Here is an 8706-nt window from a genome sequence, read left to right as displayed (position 1 = left end):
CTCAGTGGGGTCGTTGGCCAGGGTGCACATTTTAGACAGAGAAGATGGATGGTTTGAAAGAGGTGTCAAGGAAGCCATCTACACCAGGGTTGAGAAGCCGTCATTGAACAGAGCAGGGGGTCTACGCCACCACTTATCCCCCACTTACAATGCTGTCCTTTCATCACTTCCCAGGAAACTCAACAAACGTAACCTATTGGCCTCAGGTGAAGATACCAACGATGGTCGTTCAGTCTTGGCCACAGGTAGTCATAACGACTGTAACGACTGTCGTCACAGCAACCAGGAACACTAACGAACCAGCGGTATCGATGACCCGGGATAACGACCCCACTGAGGTTAAATAGCTGAGTTTCCCTGCCAGTCAGTCAGAACTGAAGAAGTCCTTTGGATGAGGGACGAAACGTCTTCCAGTATCTTCAACCAAGTCCAGTTGCCCTTGATTTTAACCTTCGTTGGAAAATGTGTTGCAAAGCACTGACTTTTGGACAATTGGGGCTTCCATGGCCTGTGACCTGGATCTGCCCTCACCTACCAAGTAACAAGAACACAGTTGCTTGGCAGCATAGGTGTCATTTACATTGGGGATGCTGGGGACATGTCCCCACCACAGTTTGAAATGGCTGATTTTGTCCCCATCACTTTTTGAATGAATTTGTTAAAGATGTTCTGAAAAATAGCTTGTGACAAGAAACTAACATAATAAAATGTAATAATAAAAATAATAAAAATGCTTTATTTGCACAATAAGAAAACATGCAATGAAATTTAAATATAGAAGAAACAAATGTGCATTATCCAAAAAAGTAACTTAAGGTAAACAAAAAAAAAAAAAAACAAGCAGCTGATTACTGCATTATATTCTGTTATATTTTTATATTTATGAATTGTCTTCTTCCAGCTAAATTTTTTGTTGCTCTTTATATATATAAAGACATTTCCACCATATATTGGAGCAGAACATTTCTCCAGAATGCAGAAAATTAAGTGTTGGCCAAAGTCAAGCCCTACCTACCACGCAAAGACTTTGAAAAAGTAATCCATGCATTTATAACGTCTCGTCTCGTCCCGACTACTGTAACTGTTTGTATGTTGGAGTGGATCAGTCATCTCTCTATCGGTTACAGTTAGTTCAGAATGCAGCAGCCCGACGTCTAACAGGAACTAAAAAGCATGAGCACATTACCCCTGTTTTAGCCTCGCTCCACTGGCTTCCTGTCCGCTTTAGGATTGATTTTAAGATTTTATTGCTTGTTGGCACCTTCTTATTAATCAGAACTTTTACATGTACACACTTCAGTCAAAGCACTGAGGTCATCCAATCAGATGCTCCGTGATGTCCCCAGATCCAGGTTAAAAACTAAAGGTGGCCGAGCCTTCTCAGTAGCTGCTCCTAATCTTTGGAATACTTTACCTGTTCAAATAAGAAATGCCACGACTCCTGACACTTTCAAAACCTTGCTAAAGACCTATCTTTATTCATTGGCCTTCAAACAGAGTTGAGTAGTGACATTTATTTAATTTTTTACTTTTTCTACTTTTGTCATGTATATTTGTTGTCTATTGTGGAAAGCACTTTGGTCAACTAGTTTTGTTTTTAAATGTGCTATATAAATAAACTTGAACTTGTATGCATTGTCATGTCTCGTGACCTAACGGTATCATCATGCTCCTAATCTGAGCCCTTATGTCCCGACCACTTTTCAACACAAAGTGACGCCCTTGCTTGGCAGTCATTCTCTGCGCAAGTTTGAAATAACCTAATGGGATTGTTGGTGTATCAAATTGTATATAGAACTCGCTAAATTCACTAACGTTAGTGTGGTGGATCAATGACTGCGGGAGAAGGGGAGAGATAAGTTAGATACTGTGTGTCTGTCTGTGTGTGTGTACAGTAGAGGTAGCAGTTCCTGGATGCTTTCTCATCAAGCTGCAAACTTCTGGTTTCATCGGTGACAACATACAGGAAATAGCTAAAACTGCAATTCATCAAGTGGCCACTTGAGGCTGGCTGCAGAAGGGACTCAATCTCCATGTTAAAATGCCCAACTTTACAGCAGAATAAAATATGTTTACAGCCTGGTTCAAAAAATGGTTTTAGTGTATATAGCTAATTTTGCCCTTCATGACAACTGTGAGGTTTTGTTTTTATAACTCACCTGTTTAAATTATATTAATTCTTAAGAAAACAGGCACCTTTTCCCCCAAAAAACGCCTAAAATAACATACCCAAAATGAATCAGGAATAAATCCTCAACCATTTGGCCTAGATGCATAATGCTGGTCTCCTTTGAAAAGTCATAATCTAAGGAATATAAATCCATTGTATATTAATATATTTATTTTAATTTTACAGACTACATGGAGATGCAATAAAGAAAAAATCTGATATTTTAATCTTCGCCTGATAAAAAAAGCTATATTTTAATGCAATAAACCATCAAAACCATCACGAGGAAGCTTTTAATGCAACAGAATATCTTCTAATACACCTAGAATGCAATTGTAACTGTAAATCTGATGAAAATAATGGCAGGCGGTGCAGTTTATTGGAGAGAGAACCTCCTGGTAGTCCGTGTTCCAGTTGGTGAGTGAAATTCCTGTATTTTATTAATGTAAATGTATATGTAAATTATATTTAACAGGTATTGCTGTTGGCATATAGCTTCTTAGCTTAGCTTGTTACACTAATAAACCAGATACGAGAGATATGTTAACGGGAGTTACTGTGTTCTAACCGCAGCTTTTAAGGAGTCAAAGACAAGTCAGTAGGAAAAGAGAAGCCAAAATGTATTAGATTAACCTTAGTGTTAGACATTAGGATGATAATGCTTTGAAGAAAAGGCTTGTGTGAAGTTGTAAAGCAAAGGCTTAGCCAAACAATAAAATTTCAATAAGATCTGATTTGAGTAGTCAGGAGGTGTCTAGCAGAATGGATTATTATTGCACAGTGTCCAGCAGCAAACCGTATATTACTAAACAGTGTATTTAACATTGCCACCCCTAATTACTGTCACACGCCAGAGAGGTTATCATGCTGAGGCGATCTCAGAGTTCAGTAGCTTTATGGCAGTTGGGAAGAAGCTGCTTAACTATCTACCCATTATTGTCTTTACAGGTGCCAGAAGAGCTGATTGCAGAACCCTCCAGATGTGATTTGCTGTGTCCAGCTCTTCAGGAGAGAACAGCTCCAGCTTCCAGCTCTCCAGCTCCTGCTTTGCTCAGCCTTTTCTTTTTACTCACAACAGCTAAACACTACTGATGTGAAATTTTGACACTGGGTTCTTATCAACAGATTCTATCATTATAATAACTCTTACAACACATTATTTCAAAATACTTTTACATTTGTAACCTTTTAATATTGATGTTTTAATGAATGCAAGACAAGAGTTTAATTTAATTTGTTTTTAAGCTATTGCTTGTGTATTAGGAATACTTTGTAAAACTGATCATATAACAGCGTGGGTTTAGAAGCTACCTCTGCTAACGCAGAGTAGCATATACCATTAGCTCCTTAGCCTGAGCTTACTTGGTCGAGCGAGGCGGGAGTGGTTTCAGCAACACGTCACCTCAGCTCCACCCACAACCTGCTTCTTTGTCCATTTATGGTTATCCAGGAGTGACGCACGGTGACGCGCTGCCAAGATGAGATGAGAGTTTCAATATAAAAATATAATGTCAAAAGCTGAGGTGCAAATGTGCTCTGTTTGGCACTGTGAGCTGCACTTTAGAGCTACTGAAGTTAAAGTGTGTGTGTTTGTGGTGAGATTTCTGCCTGATCAAAGGTGTGGTCGGTTAGTTTCATTTTGGTGAAAAGGTGCCACAAACACATTTAAAGAGGTTACTTCCCCAAACATAAGACACAAAATAGGAGGGAAGACTAAATCATGTGTGTTGACTCAGTAGGGATGATATAAAATAAGGTGATCTACAGGAGAAACATATTTAAAAGCTATAAAGAATGCCTGAGTATGGTGTCTCCGAGGGATCATGAGAGGAATTTTTTAGAGGACTATTTTTGCGGTCGTTCGCAAAATGTTTTGCATTTCCTCACAATACTTTGCATTCCCTCGCAGCACCAAGAGAAATGCCGGTGCTTCGGTCGCTCTGTGACAGAGTTATCAGCAGCTAAAGCAGTAAGAAAGAAGAAAACTGGAAGAAGTTAAGGAAGGATTTGGGTTTGTCTTGCTGACCATTTAACTTTCGCTGTATCGATGCCTTTTGTTGTTCAACATTTTCAACTTTTCACAAAGCCAACCTCACTATTCGTCAACCGACCAATCACAGCCTGAATGGGGCATGACATTAAAATAAGTTTGACATGCTTCAGCAAACTTTCAAATATTGAAGTTAGTACTTAGCATTAACACATTAGAGACTAATGTAGAGCCTTTTGCTTACACAAGGATTTAATGAGTAAAAACAACCCACAGAAATGAAACTGCTGTAACTGGATTTAATATTCAACTATTGGTAAAATAGTATGAAATTATAATGAATATAGTAATTAATATATTAACATTATACCAACAGTATACTATTAACTGAACATTATATTCTTTATTTAATGTTGTAATTTAATGTATATGAATTCCTCCTACAGGTTGTGGATAGTGTCTCAGACAAGTGTAGACAGATGTAGATTTAGCCAGAGCCAGGATGTCAGTGTGCCAATATTTGCTCCTTCTAGTCGCCTCCTCCGTAATGCAACACGCTCCCCTTGTTCTGTTTTACCAGTTATTGTGTGTTAACTTTGTTCAGAAATTCACATTTATAGGACCATTTGTTCTATTATAATCGAATCGCAATATTGTCCACAATAATGGCAATATGAATTTTTCTCCAAATCATGCAGCCCCAACTGTAAGTGCTGTGAAGCACTGGTGCTGGTTCAGTAATATGCACTATAATGACAAGGATCTGTCACCTCTATAAAACCAATCAAATGTTATTTACAGAATTGCAAGAAAACCAGTATCTGGTGGAATAGGTCGACTGTTCACCCCAGAGCAGGAGATCCCCATTGTAAATATGGTCATTGCAAATAACTGCATCACACTCAGACAACCACAGGAGAAAATACTGCCAGATAACTGTATTAATAATGATAATGTAATTTTAGATTAGTTTAAATTTAAAGTAATCAGTTACTCAACGATTAGGACATAAATATGACAACACTTTTAGCATTAATTGTAAGACCAGACTGCCATCAAAGAAGAAAATCTCCTACTTACATGACCCAAAGGAAACTGAAAGGACATTAGTAGGTTTGAAGACCTGCAGCATCACACAACAGACATTGCCTTTTCTGGACTCAAGTGTTTGATGGAAACAGAAAATCAATAGGAGGATCCAACATTAAACATAATATCAAAAGCATTGCTTGTATTACATTGTTACAGTCCTACAGCAATAAAGGTAAGATTTTTTTATGCAGTAGTAAATTGTGGCATTGTGAAACTGAACATTTTTACTGCAGTAATGGATGAATAAGCTTTGTAAGACTTTTACAATACTTGACTTTTAGTACAGTAGCTTGGAACTTATCGTATTGCTGTTTTGATTTGGTTACGACTTAAGATGCCTTGGTGTTCTACTGAACGGCTCAGAAGGTCTTTTATGCCAACAGCAATTCAATTTTTTTAATGAATATTTCTGATTTTTGTTGTCAGCTGGTCACATTTTTAAAAACCTGCCAGCTATAATCATGGTTCTAAAGGCTTAAAATGGGTGCATTGTTTTTTGTCTTGTCTGTACATGTTGGTTGTCCTTTATGTTTATACTGTATGTTGTGTGATGTAAGATGGTGGCAATTGAGTTCCCCCATTGGGATTAATAAAGTGTTTTCTATTCTATTCAGTTTAATTTTGAATTTAATTTTGAATTTATTTAGTTCTGTTATTTTAAATGGGTGGGGTGTCTCCCCGTGTTTTTAGGGTTAGTAATGGCCTGGGTGTTTTACTGCTGTGTATAAGATAGATTAAGTATTATTTTCAGCTATTTTAGGTTTATTCCACTTAAAAGAAAACCGAATATTTTACTTTTAGTTTATGCTTTGTATTGACATTAAAAATAAACATTAATTGGGATATACAGTAGATGGTATGCTGTTGCTGCACACATTGTGTGGTTCATCAATGATAGGTTGCAAGTCAATGCATTTTTATGTAAATATTACAATTTGTTCACATCTGAGTTGTCTGAATATCTTGTTTGGTAGCAATGGGAGGAAAACCATCTCTACCTCCACCCTCCCCGGTGAGACCCAAACCTTCTCCAGTAAGCAAGACATTTAAAAAATAGCTTAAAATCCATGCTTTGCATTGTTTTGTTAATTTATGTGCAATTTGCCTTCAGCTTTTAGTGAACGATTGGAGGAAAATGTAATGGAGGTGAGTATGTTTTTTTTTTTTTATCCTACTTGCTGTTTTTGCTAATACAAACTAAAACTGCATCAAATTATTTGTTGAGACTGCAGCTGGTTTCATTTTTGTTTTTGTGGCTCTGTCTGTGGCTCTGTCTGTGCAGCCACCACAGATCTGCACCACTGACTGCAAAAATGTATTTGTTTTTTTTACGTAATCTAAAATGTTCTTCTTTGAATAGTGAGAAAGAGAACTATCTGAAGCTTGTGAGGGATTATCAGCCCCATAATGTTGAGCTCCAACATCCCAGAGTCCTGCTTTATGGACCCGTTGCTTCTGGCAAGTCCAGTTTCATCAACTCTGTCGACAGTGTCTTACAAGGCAGAATGACTGGTCGAGCTTTGGCAGATGCAACTTCTCAGAACAGCCTCACCAAAAAAGTATGAATCATTTTTGAGTATGTCTTAACTAAGGTCATGTAATGTTCATGTTATTTAACAACTCTTTACCTCTATTTCAAACCTGTATATGCAGTGCAGCTGTAATGACCACGGCAGTACACAGATCAGGCTCGCAGCAGTGTAATTAGTGGTGATAAAACTAGTGAGTAAGAGACAAACTGCAAACTGTTTCCTTCATTCAACAGGCGACATGCTTGTCATAATATACCCTCCTTTCTGTTTTACAGTACCAAACTTACAAAATCCAAAAAGGAGAACCAGGGACATTTTACCCTTTTGCTTTTTGTGACATCATGGGCCTTGAGAAGGAAGCCTCTAGAGACATCAAACTGGCCATGATGAGGCACGTAAAAGATGGTTACATGGTACAATTAGTTAATAAATTAAACTGTGTTGGGTATATTTCAGTAATAAATCCATCTTTGTGATCAGTTTTGCATTAACAATTGTATTCACATAAAAATAGATATAAAAGACTATTTACAATGTTAATAGATGTTTGCATTGGACAACTATATAAACCGGTCATTTAATAAATGTTATGGTTGAAATTTAGATAGAGGAATTGAGTGTGGCGCTGGGTATTCCACTGTACTGCATCTTTCCTGTGAAGAATTGCAGAATTAAGTATGAATAGGCTGTGCACCAGCCTAATGTTATTAAAACCTAGATGGGAATAAAGCAGGCTTGTATCACTCTCACCGTGTGATGAGTATTGACATTAATATATTATTAGCTATGCTTTGTGGATTCGGGTGGTCATTTCTGGTGTTGTAGTCCCCCAGTGCAGAACAGTTGATTACTTTGCACCTCTATAACGAGAGACGGGTGCGTTGGAGGAGGACAAGTAGGTTTAAAAGTTGCAAAGAAAACTGTCTAACTTGCAAAAAATATATTTTTTGCATATATATATATATATATAAAAATATACAATGTTTCTGTACTAGACCTTCATCAGGCAAAATAAGGTCTCCCACTAACCATGAATGTGACGATTAGCAGCCTAACCCTAAAACTGGGCTAAATGTGGTTGAAAGTTGAACATTTTTAAACTTCTGGTTACATTATACTTTACCTGTTGTTCCAACAACATTTGCTGTTTCAATGTTAAGACCTGTTACATACTGAATCATTGTGCTGTAGTCCTGCTGATCAGGTAAAATAATAAAATAATTACAATTTATTATCGGTTTCCCCTTATTTAATTTTTTCTAGTCCATACAGTGGACTTTGGTAATGCATGCTTTAGTGAGGCCTTCTCCTGAATTTGCTGTCTTGTAAATATTACAAGTATTATGTGATACAATGCTAACCCAAGAAAATCACAGGGAACTCCAAAACTACAATGAGACTGCCCCCTTGACAAGACAAGTTGCAGGAGTAATTTCATCTCAGATGGTGTGGTGAATTAAAGTAAAATAATTAAGCTATAATAGGCTTCAGAGTAAAGGTGCTTCATATGAGTCTGGGATGCTCAAATGAATTACTTATGAAATCCATGAATTTCCACTCACCTAATGTGAAAATCTTTATATGCTCTCCTAAAATCTTATGTTGTTTGCATGGTGCAATCTGGTCCACCACACTGCTGTTGTGATAGTGCCTTCATCTTCACATCTTTTGTAGCTCCTCTTTCAGCCCTTGGTATTTCTCAAGCTTCTCGTCTTCCTTCTTCTTGATGTTGCTGTCGCATGGGATTGCCACATCTATCACTGCAGCCTTCTTCTGCTGTTTGTTGATCAACACGATGTCTGGTTGGTTAGCCATCACCAGTTTGTCAATCTTTTTGTATTCAATAAAGCTCACTCAGGAACAGGGTACAAAATCAACTTTTTTGTCCACCTGCCAATAGCTAGTAAATGCTCAAAGTCTAC

This window comes from Micropterus dolomieu, linkage group LG02, assembly GCF_021292245.1.
Source record: "Micropterus dolomieu isolate WLL.071019.BEF.003 ecotype Adirondacks linkage group LG02, ASM2129224v1, whole genome shotgun sequence".
NCBI lineage: Eukaryota > Metazoa > Chordata > Actinopteri > Centrarchiformes > Centrarchidae > Micropterus > Micropterus dolomieu.
Note: the sequence above shows the minus strand (reverse complement) of the source record.